The 14,489-nt window shown below is 39.0% G+C and overlaps 1 protein-coding gene across 10 annotated transcripts in view; it reads right to left on the reverse strand.

Moving 5' to 3' along the window:
• Nucleotides 1-13,417, reverse strand: part of Prrc2c (proline rich coiled-coil 2C) — a 79,569-nt gene extending 66,152 nt beyond the window's left edge. For all 10 annotated transcript variants that reach the window (XM_026381548.2, XM_026381547.2, XM_077802854.1 and 7 more), the window contains exon 1: nucleotides 13,217-13,417. The gene's annotated coding sequence lies outside the window, so the exon portion shown is untranslated. The remainder of the gene's footprint in view (nucleotides 1-13,216) is intronic.
• Nucleotides 13,418-14,489: the final 1,072 nt, after the last annotated feature.

Consider the following 14,489-nt stretch of genomic DNA (forward strand, 5'->3'; position numbering starts at 1 on the left):
TGCCCCATGCATGCTAGGTGAGCACTCAATGGAACAGAATAATGTCTATAAATACAATGTCTACCCCATGCATGCTAGGCCAGCCTGAGACTTTTTTTTTTTTTTTTTTAAAGACGCTGAGAACAAATGGACACGCTACATTTGGGGACAAAAACTTCAAATATACTTCTGATAAAGGACTTTTTTTTGGGTGGTGTTGGGGATCCAGACCAGGACCTTGTGCATGCTACCTATTCAAGAACTCTACTGCTGAGCTAATCCCCAGAACTTTTATTCAGAATATATTCAAAATTGTCAGAATTCAGAGGGGTGGGAGAGAGGGACAAAAACCAATTTTAAAAAATGGACATGATTTGAACAGATACTTCACCAGAAACACATAAATGGCAAATAAGCAGATGATGACTTTCAACTGAAACCAAGATATAATACTTCTACACATCCAACAGAATGGTTAAAATTACAGAATAATTCTACCAGGTACTGCTGAAGATGTAGAAGAACTGGAACTCTCACACATTCTGACAGGAACGAATAATGGCACTGCACAATCACTCTGCAGAACAATTTTGGCAGTTTCAAAAGACTGGACAACCAAATTATGGCAGACCATAAACAAAAAAAAATGCAGTACTGATACAGCATAACAATATGTGTAAATCTCAAAATGATTATGCTGCATGAAAGAAGCTCGGACACCCTCTCCTATATATACTGTACTGTGGTGCAAGTATATCTCAACAAAAATCGTTTGTTAAAAAACAGATTCAGAGGGGCTGGGGTTATAGCTCAGAGGTAGAGTGCTTGCCTCACGCATGTGAGGCACTGGGTTCGATCCTCAGCACCACAGAAAAATAAATAAAATAGATAAAGATATTGTGGCCATTAAAAAAAAAAGACCAAGAAGTCCTATATTCTTTGCTAACAAAGCCTCACTATTCAAATCTGTTAGAAAAAAAACTGAGGCAGAGAAAAAGATGATCAGGGGACTAAAAATTTAGGTTAAAAACAGCATATTAGAGAAACACATTTAGTATATGTGGACAGGAGATTGCAAGGGAAGCTGGGTAATGGCAGGAAGGGAAAGGCTAGCAAGACATGAAAAGAGAGAAACCAGCAGCCCCTTGACAAGGAATAATGAAAAATAACACAACAATAGAGTCAAGATCAAGAAAGGAAAAAAAAAATACAGAACACAGTAAGTAAGGAATCAATAAATGTTTTGTTTTATGAATTGATAATAAGAAAAAAAATTCTTGTGGTTATGAAGTCAATCACTATACAAAACCATAAATGTAGAAGATAAATCCATTTAAAATTAAATCCTTTTAATAAAAGATGAATTCAAAACCAAAACTGCAATAAATTATAATTATAATTAATAAATTATACAACAAAGCAACAAAACTGATAAACTCAAGAGCTAGTTCTTTAGTGTGTTTGGGGTAGGAAATAAACTAGCTGGGCATATAAATCAGTGGTTTACCAGCATGTGCTTTACCAACCACATGGCCCTGGGTTCAGTCAGTTCCCAGCATGAAAGAAAATAAAGAGTATAGATATGTATAAATCCCACTATTATGTTCAACTATAATGCACCAATAAAAAAATCATGGGAGGAGGGATTAAAAAAACGAGCACACACACTAGCCAAATGGCTCTATTTTTAAGAATTAAAACTAAGAACAGATTATAGAACAGACAATGTTAAGAAAAGGTTTGAGAAATAAAGTTCTCCAAAATATAGGGCTGGGGATATAGCTTAGTTGGTAGAGTGCTTGCCTCACATGCACAAGGCCCTGGGTTCAATCCCCAGCACACACAAACACGCAAAAAAAAAAAATAATAATAAAAAATAAATATATACATAAAATCAAATTTGGCTCAAAATAAACAAGTAAAAACAATGGAATAAAATAAAAGCTGTTAAAAAAGATGCCTACCTACAAAAAATGTTTGGCCCAAGCTGTTTAACAGGAATTCCAATATCATTAACAGACAATTCCCATGCCTCTCACAATGAACTAATAATCTGAGCATAACAAACTAAAGCCTATGGCCAAATCTGACCTGTGGTCTGATTTGTATGATTTATGAACTAAGAATAGTTTTTATATTTTTAAAAAATTGCTTTTAATAAGAATTATGATAGAGACTGTATGTGGAAAGCTTAAACAGACTACTATCTCATTCTTTGCAGAAAAAAATTTGCAAGACCTGGACCAAAGGAAACTGACATCAATTCAGGCCAGTCTAATATGCACACAGAAACAACAGACATACACATGCACACAAAATACAGAAACCAATTTCTACTAATGCAAAAATCTCCCAAACATAGGAAAGAGAATCCAATGATATAATTGAAAAGAAAAAAGTCTTAAGAATTTATCTTAAAGAAATACCAGCATATGTGTGCGAAATACACAGAACTGGGATGTGTGCAATCTTTGCAATATGGTATGTGATAAAAATTTATAACATAAGCCAGCCATTAAATGATTCACATTTGAAACATGTTTACTGAACACTCACTATGAGCCCCCAAACCATCTGTGGTTTCACTTTGTGTGGTTTGTTACCTGTAGTCATCTGTGTTCTTAAATATTAAATGGTAAAGTATAGAAGTAAGCAATTTATAAGTATTCAACTGTGTGCCATTCTGAATAGTGTGATGAAATCAAGCCATCTTGCTCTGTATTGCCTAGGACTTCTAAAAAATCATCCTTTGTCCAGCAGATCCACAATGTCACACGGATCCATTAGTCACTTAGTAGCTTTTTAAGTGGGAAAACAAAAACACATGGGGAGATCCCTAAAGTTCTATATTCAGAACTACTCTTCTTAAGAACCATGAAATTGTAAAGAATAAGGAAACTCGTGCTAATTTTGCTATGGTACCCTGAACTGCAAATTATAGCCACAGTGCATAAAACAGAAAAACCATTATTAAAATAACAGGTTTGGTACTATCCAAGATTTCCTGTGTCTGTTGGGGTCTTAGGAATGAATCCCAGTGGATAAGAGGGGACCTACTCTTATGTATACTTTTATGAACTGGAAATACAAGAATGTGCCTTGATTTAGTACTAATTTCTAACATGGTGACTTTAACTAAATAAGATTTTTTTTTTTGATGCGAGAAAGTATGACAGAACTGATTTACATTAGTTGATCACTAAAGGTTTCTGATTTGGATTCAAAGAGGGAAGAAGACAGCTTTAAAGATGAAGAAAAAGTAAAGGCCCCCACCAGGTGCAGAGGCACAAGTCTGTAATCCTAGCAGTTTGGGAGGCTGAGGCAGGAGGACTGTAAATTCACGTCAGCAAAAGCAAGGCACCAAGCATCTCAGTGAGATCTTAACTCTAAATGAAATGCAAAATAGGGCTGGGGATGGAGCCCAGTTTAGAGTTTAGATCTTAACTCTAAATGAAATGCAAAATAGGGGATGGAGCCCAGTTCCCTGAGTATCCAAAAATAAGGGTGGGGGGCGGGTGCTGAACCCCTGGATTGGTTAGGCATGCCCAAAACCAAAAAAGCTAATGAAGAAGTTAGTAAGAAAAAGTTCAAAGAAGGCAATACCAAAGAATTATGAATTTTATCTTTGAAGCAACGTGAAACAACTGAATTCTAGAGAGAGGCTTGTTTTTTATTTAAAAAGAAATCACTCTGGCAACAATGTGAAGAATGGACTGTAGGAGGCCAAGGGTCATTTTGGCCATGTTTAATCTGAGATAGATATAAAGACAACAGATTTGTACAGAAAGATAAAAAAGGATAGTACAATACGATTTTTAAAAACATGTATGTTAAGTAGGAAAACAAAAAAACATGCCAAGAATGAAAAGATCTAGAACATATCACAAATCATTGGTAGTAGATACTGCTGATCAGAAAGGACTGTGACTTTGAGATATCTAAAACTAAACAAAAGGCACACTTTGCTTTCTTTGTTGGGAAAGGGGTGTGTGTGTGCTGGGGATTGACCTAGGGCTCTCATGGGTGTTAAGACAGATTGCTCTACTGTTGAGCTACATCTCAGCAAGCAGACACTGCTTCGGTTAAAGGAAAGCAAGGAAAAATAACAGGTATTTTCAGGAAGCAATGACTTGAAATGAAAAGGCTAGTTTCAAAACCAAATAAAAAAGGGAATGAATTAAAAAAAAAAACGAGGAAAATTCAAATCTATTCTCGATGGCATTTCAAAAATATCTAAGATATACAAGAATGTTAATAAAGACTACACAAGAACGTGAAAAAAGCAGGTGATGGGTAAATGTCCTTTTTAAATTGTTATATGCCCTGTAACCTAAGAACACATGTGAATACTGAACATCACTTAACTTTCTCGACAGAATTCAAACTCAAAATGTTTATTCCCCCATTCACTCATTCAAAATATTTATGTGGGGCCTATCATATTCCAGGCCCTGCTAGGAAAAGATTAATGAGAGATGTGTTGTCCTCATCCACTGAGCAGAGATACAGATTAGAAAAATGAGGTTGGGAGAATGGGAAAGACAGCCAACTAGGAAAACAAGGCGCACTGAAAGTCTGGTAGAAGCAGGGATATACAATATTCCCAAGACTGTACCATCAAGAATCTGACCAATGGGGGCTGGGGATGTGGCTCAAGCGGTAGCGCGCTTGCCTGGCATGCGTGCGACCCGGGTTCGATCCTCAGCACCACATACCAACAAAGATGTTGTGTCCGCCGAGAACTAAAAAATAAATATTAAAAATTCTCTCTCTCTCTCCTCTCACTCTCTCTTAAAAAAAAAAAAAAAAGAATCTGACCAATGGTCAGCAGCAGCAGATCCTAGGAGAGGAGCGTGGTGGGCAGCACAAAAGCCACTGGACTGAAATTAAAGCTTGTGGTGGATGGTGCCTGCAGTCCCTGCTATTGAGGAGGTGGCTGCTGTGGGAGGACTGCTTGAGCTTAGGAGTTCAAGACCAGCTGACACCACAGCAAGAGACTGTCTCCAAACCAATTCAACACAAAATAGAAAGATAAAAAACGAATTTCATAAATACAGAATACAGACTCAGCCTGTTCACATGAAAAGGTTCTAGCTGTTACAGTTAGTAGTATAACAGCATTACTTTATAAAAACTGCCACTTTCATAGAAATGGAAACCACAGATCTAGAATTAGGACAGTTTCTTTGCATTTTGTATTTATCACATTATATTTTAGAGTACCACACTCTGTTCCAGGCTTCATTAAGATAAGCATCATCAAAGTAAGGCTGAATATAAAGAAAAAACTTTATTAACTGTTCAGTTACCCATAAATGAAAACAAATCATCTTAACAGAAAACTCAGAGTGTTCTCCACTTTTACAATTTGCCAGGCAACCCTGTAATTTTGCTGAAGAACAAAATTTGCATCCAATGCCATGTGGTATGCTTCTAGAAGGGTTCTTCTAGGAAACAGATATTTCTCCCTACTTGTATTGCCAGGCCCCTTTGCCCTAGGGTTTTGTTTTTTGTTTTTTTTCTCATTTGGGGACACAATAAATACTATGAAGAGATATGAAGAACTACAGAAGTTTCTTTGTTTAAAACAAAACAAAAAAAACTCAGCTTCTTACTTAAGAATTAGGAAGAGAAGCCAGGCAGGGTGGCACATGCCTATAATCCCAGCCACTTGGGAGGTTGAAGCAGGACTATAAATTTGAGGCCAGTCTGCCAACTCAGACCCTGTCTGAAAACAAGAAAAATCAAAAGGGCTGGAAATGTAGCTTAGTGGTAGAGCACCCCCCAGTACTGGGATGGGCTCTGAAAAGAAATGATGAAAAATAAGAGAAAATGAAGAAGTGTGGATGCTACTATTTATGAATTCACAAATTTGGAAGGCTTTAGAACATATATGCTTTGTGATAAGGACTGACTATACTGACTTCCTGACCATGAGTTGCATCCAAACAAAAGCAAGGTAGCCCCTGTCAGAAAGATAACTCAGGCTGGGGATGTCATCTCGGTGGCTGAGCACTGGCCTCAACCTTCAGTTTACTTGCTTGTTTCTCTCTCTTGAAATAACTGGGGGTGGCGGAGAGGTTTACAGGGGAAGTGCCCAATAGTCAGGGGCACTTAAACCACTGAGCCACATCCCCTTCCCTATTTTGTATTTTATTTAGAGACAGGGTCTGAGTTGTTTAGTGCCACTGTGCCCAGCTTCTCTCCTAATTCTTAAGAAGCTGAATTGGCCAACTTCTAAGGCCACTTTCATCTGTTATAACAATTACAAATTCTAAAGTACGTAGTGACATCAAAAGGATTTTAAGAAACATTTTATTTTTAATTAACACATAATAACTGCATATATTTATGAAGTACGGTATAATATTTCAATTAATATATACAATGTGTTAACAATCAGACCAGAGTTATTGGCATATCTGTCATCTCAAACATTTACCATTTTTTGCATTGGAAACATCAAATGGTTTTAAGATTACATTTGTTGCTATAATAGTGAAGCTAAGAATACCACCATATGTTGAATGCCTCTACTACAAATAGCATTACAACAAAACATAAAAAAGTCATTTCTTTAAAAACTGAGCATAATATAAATAAATCTGTTAGCATTCTAATCAGAATGGTAGAAGGCTGAGCTGGGGATGTAGCTCAGTGATCAAGTGCCTGCCTAGCATGAATGAAGCCCCGAGTTCTCAGTGCTAGAGAGAGGGGTAAAAAGTAATGCTGCTACCAATCTTCTGTATGGAAAAATTACTGTTATAGAAAAGTAAAGCTGTTATACCTACCATTTACTTGAGGTGACTGCCGGGGCACTCTTGTTGACAACCTAAAATATTTTTAATTGTTCATATTATACAACTACTTTTTGTAGAACTGTGTTTAAACCCAGCTCTGACATTAAGTAGCTAGGTTACCACAGGCAAATTACTTAATCTCAACAAATTTGTATTTCCTCACCTGCAGGCTATAATTCCCACTCTAATATAATTTTAAGATTTAATTAACAAGGCATGTGTAATAAAGCTCTTAGGATAGTGTACATCACATAATAATAACTTATTAAATGGTAATTAATATTTTCAAAGCTACTATATTACAAATAAAAACCAAGGCATAAATTGGATGTTATGATGGAACAATAAATATTCATCAAGAATTATGAATTATTCTAAATCTTTCACGTAACTAAAGAATTACCTTTAAGGGCTAGAATTTTAAGTTTAATTTTAGAATCCCTTTCCCCAATCACTGACTATTCTTCTATCAATGAAATGTTGGTTTTATTATTAGAAACCTATCTTCTTTCTGTCACTTTCAACTTTCATTTTCATGATCAAGTTTCTCATAAATATAACTACACCCAATATATATATATATATATATATATATATATATTTTCTTTTTGGTCAGAAACCCAATCAGCACATGCAAGGAATTGCTGGCTTCTTCCATCAATGTTCCATAGTTCCTCATCACAAAACCGCTTTCTCTGCCTCTAAATTGCCAGAAGATTCTTATCTATAGTTGGAAGATAACTTCCAATTGTTTCTGATGCTATTCTAAATATGTCCTTAATTTGTTTCCCTAACGATCCTTTCAGGGCATCCACTTGCCTCCAAAGAACCTCTGTGAAAATAGAAAAATATATTCTTTTGGGAAAATATGATTATTCTTTTTGGTAAAGAGCTGATATCTTGGAGGAGAGGAAAGTCCAAGTCAGAGAACAGGCCTTTTCAAGCGGAACATGCGCTGAGTTTTCAGTTCTTGTTGCCTCCTTCATCTTGTACCTTTGTATAGTACACAAACTATACAACCGTATAGGGCAGGCTGTACTTTCAGATCCTCAACTGGTAAAGACACAGTAAAGAAGATCAATTATTAACTTCTATAGATAATCACACTTCAATCACAGAGGCATTCACCTCCTTCATGTAGACTCAAGGTTTGGAGGGACCTTCCAACTTCAATTTTCCCCTTTTGTCATGGTTCTCTTTTTTTCTTTAAATATAGTCAAGACTGCTATCTTGATATCACATGATAGCAAACAAGATTAAATCTAAAAGATATAGAGAAACATATTTAATGTGGTTCAATGCTCCTGAGATAGGCCAAATGGGTATTACCCTTATTTCACAGATGAACATACCTAAAACTCAGACACCAAGAAACTTGCCCCAAAGTCAACAGCTGTTACAAACTGACAAAAAGGACTACACCTAGGTTTAAAACTTCTGGTCCAGAGTTAATTTTGAGTATTCAACACAAGATCAAGCCTCCTGACTTAACGTCTTCCCTGCGCCTTAACCTTTCATCCTCGAGTTACCTGACCTAAAACTCTTTTAGGGTTATCAAGAATCTCAACAAAATCCAAAGGCCACTTCTTACATATTTTCCTGAACTCTGCTACATTTAGTTTCAAAGATTCTAATTTCACGAATTCTCTTCACAATCAATTTCTATAGTGACTTCCTTCTTCACATATTAATTTTTGTTCTTCTCTTGTCATAGATTATCCTAGACATCCTATTACATTTCTTTACCTAAAGAAACCTACTCCTTTGCAGTTAATCATGAAAATGGTTATTCCAAGTATGTAGTTAAGACTTGAATTTATATCCTATTTCTGTAAATGCTACCATTTTCTGTTTGATGATTCCATTCCATTCCAGACTTTCATCACTTCTAACCTTTATTAACTCAAACTATTGCCTGATCCTTCACCGTATTCAAAATTTCTTACAGCAGTCATGTCCCAAAGAGGACAATGCAAAAGACTGGTGGTATAGTAGGTTATCTTATGTGGTCCAATTGAAGTATTTAAGATTATACATTTATTTTAAAACACGTTAGAGGATTAGAAAAAAAGTAACACCAAACAATTATATAAATTTTGTTTTAAATTCACTTAATTAAAAGATAGAAAACAATTAAAAATATTAAGTAACAGATGATTTGAAGAGAATGTAAAAAATGTGAATAACTTAATTTTGAAAAATAGTGGCCACTGGGAAACACAAATAGTTTATTTTATTGGTATTGGGGATTGAACCCAGGGGCACTTTACCACTGAGCTACATCTCTATCCCTTTTTATTTTAGAGACAGGATCTCTAAGTTGCTTAGGGCCTTGCTAAATTGCTGAGGTCCGCCTCGAACTTGTGATCCTCCTTCCTCAGCCTTCCAAGTTGCTGTGATTACAGGATTTGCGCCAACACACCTGGCAAAATTCATGTAGCTAAGCTCTGGGTAACTGATTCAAAATCCCACTTTTACCATTTACTAGCAAAGTAACCATGAACAATCGAAATTACTTAAACCCCTTTAAATCTCAGTTTTCTAGCAGTACACCAGAGATAAAATGACCTACCTCCTATGGATTAGAAAAAATACTCCCCTAAAGTAGTCTTAGCTCAGTGCTTGGTACAGTTAAGTGCTCAACAAATATTAAAAATTACAATTATTCTTGCTCTTCTTAGTCATCATGCCTTCACTTGTAATCAACTAGGTACTTGATCCTTACTATAGATAGCTTTCTGTATATGGAGTTTCTGCACCAACTTTTCTTTATCTCTGAATTCACCTTTGTTTTCATATTTTGGTATTAACTCAAGATTACAACTTTTCTTTTTTGCAGTACTGAGGATTGAATATAAGCCCTCACACAGGCTAGATAAGCACTCTACCCCTGACTTATATCCCTAACCCCAAGACATCTTTTCATATTACTCCTTAAGTTTGTGGACACCTAGGCAGTGGGAAACAAAAGTCCTTCCTCTGATTCACTGGGCCTTACAAAACTAAAAGGATCCTTAATTTTGCTGAACAAAACTAAAAATTAAGGAAATCTGCTGCAAATGAATCTTGCAAAGCTTATTATAAAAACAAACTCTTTGAAGGATATGTGACATTATTCTTCCAATGGATAAAGAGGGGAAAATTGATACAATATTTCCTTTGCTGTAGCAAGACATTCATCAGTTAACCTTAGTTATGGATCTATTCTTTGGTGTTTCCAACCCTCAATCACTCAATAATGTATACCAAGCTCTATAGACACCAATCATCACACAAGGTGATGAGGACATGGCAATAATTCACTAAAGGAAAACAGACTAATATGGGAACATAGAGGGTAAACAGAAAAATTACTAGTAGCATGCTACATAATATCCAGCAGTTTTTTTGTTTTGTTTTTTTTTTTTTGTACTAGACTTGCTCCACAAATGTTATATCTCATTCTCCTTTAAAGGGAGACAGTGGCCCCAAAACACAACTGGCATTATTTTAATTTGTAGCAAAATAAGGATTAGAACTCTAACTGGCAAAAAGAGGTTTATATTTAACTGTTCTAGGGAGAAAACAATAGAAAAATTTATTTTCTATAGAAACTTTGATCCACAAAGATGTTCTGACTGGTATTACTGAGAATTTTTAAATGCTATGACTCAGAAAACTAACATTAACTCAGACTTCTAAGTAACAATTAAGACTGAGATAAATTTTCATTGTCTTACCCTATTCATAAGATGACAAGCCTTGTATTACAGAAATGAAAGTTTGTTAGTCATAATCGACAAAACTTTTGGATCTCCTTTACTTTAAGAACACAAGTTCTGTACAAATTTATGTAATTAATTCACCAATTTTATCAATCACCAATCCTTGTTTATCACAGTATGACTTAAGCGGGATAAAAACACAAGTTAGCTGACTTACAAGCTGAAACTGCGCTTGGGGGAGGCACTCAGGGATATTATAAAATCTTCAAAGGCATTTTACCAGTAAGGTGGTGGGTAAGAGATAGGGGACTGGAATGAGGCAAAAAAATTTCACAAAATTTCATTTTGAGCAAGATACCCAGTACCCTAGGGATATTTACGGTAAAGCATGAAGAAATAAAATTCAGTATGTAAATGTGAAGAAAAGGAGAGAAGAAAGAAAAAACATTTACGTACCCCAAAAAAGATACATGCCATTCTGCTTGGAAGAGGATATTTTACCAATATTCTACTCTTCTCCCTCCAGTATTACTAAGTATAGTAATAAATCTCTTTACTCAACAGAAAGGGCTGGGGTTGTGGCTCACTGGTAGAGCACTTGCCTCATATGTGTGAGGCACTGGATTCAATTCTCAGCACCACATATAAATAAATGAATAAAATAAAGGTCCATCAACAACTAAAACAAATGTTTAAAAAAAATTCAAAGTCTTTGAGCAGTACTATTATCATCATTCCCATTTTATTGATGAGGGTATTTTCTACCAAAAAATATCACATAAGATTATATGTCGGGGCTGGAGATGTGGCTCAGCGGTAGCGCGCTCGCCTGGCATGCGTGCGGCCCGGGTTCGATCCTCAGCACCACATACCAACAAAGATGTTGTGTCCGCCGAGAACTAAGAAATAAATATTAAAAATTCTCTCTCTCTCTCCTCTCTCTCACTCTCTCTTTAAAAAAAAAAAAAAAAAAAAAAGATTATATGTGATAACGTAGAGCAAAAATTATCTCTACACACTGGACAGGCCTTTAAAAAAGTAAAAGTTGGCTTCTACCACCCACAAAGTAGATATAACCCATTTTTAACACCTTGCAACAGTAACCTTCACATGCAACAATGTTCATATACTGAAGTTGAGCTAAAGAAAAACTACCAGCTAACAGTGCTGTCTTATTTAGCTACTTCAGATTACAATTTTACAAGGAACAGGAGGCATTTGGGGCCTACAGCATCCCCTTTGGGTTTACAGTATGGGCTTGAGATTATACACAGTACCACCAGTTACTGCTTAATGACCTTTGTGAAATTCCTTTCATTTCACCACCTGCAAATTGAGGATAAAAGCACCTCCCTCAATGATTTTTAAGAATTAAAAAATACATATAAAAGGCTTATTACCCTGTTCAGTACATTGTAAAAGGGCAACTGATGGTGAAGGGGGAACAGTAACACTTAAGTTCATCAGACCTCCCATCCCCTCAAAAACATAAAGCCTGTACTCCGAAAATTCCATTATAAAAAAAGGAGTTACTATTTTACCACATTTAAAAAATACAACTCAAATTCAACCTACTCCTGATTTCTTAGGGTATCAGTGCATTTGGGGCGAGCCAGAAAAGATGCTGCAGTGCATCTATGACACACACCTAAAAATGGCTCCACTCACAGCAGCATCTTAATTACCAACATAGGAGGTTAAATCTACTTTTAAAAAAAACTGTTGGATTTGAGATTTGGTAGGCGCTTAATATCACCTTATCCTTTTTATTTGCAGGAGCAAGCTATCAAGCACTTAATCAAGAATCCTCCGATTATTCTGGTGCATTCCAAATGAAAAACCTACAGCAGAGCAGCCTCCGGTAGAATTCCCAAGTACCCAGTAGCGGTACGAATCTAAGAACCCAGGCTGAAGACCGGCCAATGCGGAAATCCGGGTAGCTTCAGAAGCCTGGGAACAGTAGACATTTCAGACGCTCAAAAAGATCTTAAGTTAAAATAAATATGCGTCCCTTAAAAGTAACTGGACAGGCTCCTCCTGTGCAAAGGAAACCCACCCACCGAAGTCCTCCTTAGCCCGCACGCTCTTTTCTCCGATCCTAAGTGGCGCCTTTACCCTAACAACAATAGTGTAGTACCAGTGCTATCTCAAGACAGGAAGCAGCCGAGTGGGATCCACCTCGCCAATTAGGGGGATGGAGCGGCCTACCGCGAGCAGGAGCAGCCCGAACCCTCCCAAGGAGCGGGGCGGCCCGTCCCTAGCGGAAGTCGGGCTGCAGCCGAGTCCCCGAAGAGCCTCTGGCCGAATCCGGTCCTGAACCAGGGCTCTCCCCACCGCCCTCTGCGAAGCCTACCGTCCGCGCACACGAAGGCACGGTGCGGGCCTGGGGCAGCCCTCGCGCCGCGAGGGGACGCGGCCTCCACTCGGCGGGCCGCAGACCCCCTGCGCCCACCGCGGCGCGCGCACTCCCGCAGGGCCCGGGCCGGGGAGGGGAGCGAAGCGCGGCCGGCAGCGCTCCCGCAGCGGACCGCGTGGGGCGGGTCTGGCTCCGGTTTCCCGCTCCGCGAGCAGGCCGACCTCCCCGGACGCGGAGGCGATGGCCACCGAGGTGAAAGCGGACGCCCGCCCCCGCGGCCCGGTCTGGATGCGCTCCCACGCCCCAGGCCGCCCCACGCCGGCCCTTCCCGACCGGGCCCTCTTTGATCGCGGCCCCGCCGCCCTCGCTTTCCTTACCCGCCAGGGTGAGTGTCAGGTGAGCACAGTTCGAGGGGCCGCCGAGCTCTGATCAAGGGAAGGGGAGGGGGACTTGGAGTTGGGGGGGGGTGGCTGGAAAGGCCGCCGGGCTGCGAAAGCAGAGACTGCGGATCGACAAACCGCCAAAGCACTTTCGCTCCTTCCCGAGAGGGAGAGAGTGAGCGAGAAAAAGGAGCAAGATGGCGGCTAGCCAGCCCCTACGTGCTACGTCACTACGCTACGTACGTAAGGCAACTCGCAAGACCGCCCTCCGGCGCAGATCACGTGACGCCTCCGTGGCGGCCCGACGCTGATGGAGTGTAACGGTGCCTCCTTCTGGATGGAGGGAGTTCCTGCAAGTGTAGTCATCTTTGCAGGCTGTATCTCTAACCCGGGAGGATTCCAGAAACCTTGAGTTGACTACAGTTACAAATTGACATGCCTCAGTGAGATGATCCCTGTGGTATCTTGTGGATAGGTATGTTAATTGATCCAACCAGCACTGTGGCAGAATGTTCCCCGTGAGGTAGGGAGCAAGCAGAGAGGGCATGGTGTGCAGGGAGTTTTCAGAGAGTGGGAAAAGCCACCTTAGTGGGAGGAAGACAAGTAGCTCTCTCCTGGGCGCGCGTTGTGATTATGGACGTAAAATAAGCCCTTCGGTCTATTTACACGATTTCTCCGACGATGTTCAGCTCTTGGGTTCAGCGAGCTACAAAGATGGACAGTAGTGCTCACCGTGCTGGGTTTGCCAGGCGAGTGCAAGGTGGGGAGATGAGGGTACCTGGAAGTGACTGTAAGGATGACACTACCGTATCTGGAGTTGGGGGCCCAGTTAACCGTGCTAACAGTGCTGTCTTATTTAGCTACTTCACTGTACAATTTTGCAGTGCTGTAAAATTGTGAAATTCAGGGCTGGGGATGTGGCTCAAGCGGTGACGCGCTCGCCTGGCATGCGCAGGGCACTGGGTTGGATCCTCGGCACCACATACAAATAAAGATATTGTGTCCACCGAAAACTAAAAAATAAATAATAAACATTAAAAAAAGTCTCTCTCTCTCTCAAAAAAACAATTGTGAAGTTCCTTTTAATTCCTCAAATTTCATTTCCTCACTTGCAAATTGAGGATAAGAGCACCTCCCTCAGTGATTTTTAAGAATTAAAAAATGTATATAAAAGGCTTATTATTGTGTTCAGTACATTATAAAAGAGTAACTGATGGTGAAGGGGGAACAGTAACACTTAAGTTCACCAGACCTCCCATCCCTTCAAAAA

Source organism: Urocitellus parryii, chromosome 9 (assembly GCF_045843805.1).
Source record: "Urocitellus parryii isolate mUroPar1 chromosome 9, mUroPar1.hap1, whole genome shotgun sequence".
Taxonomy (NCBI): Eukaryota; Metazoa; Chordata; class Mammalia; order Rodentia; family Sciuridae; genus Urocitellus; species Urocitellus parryii.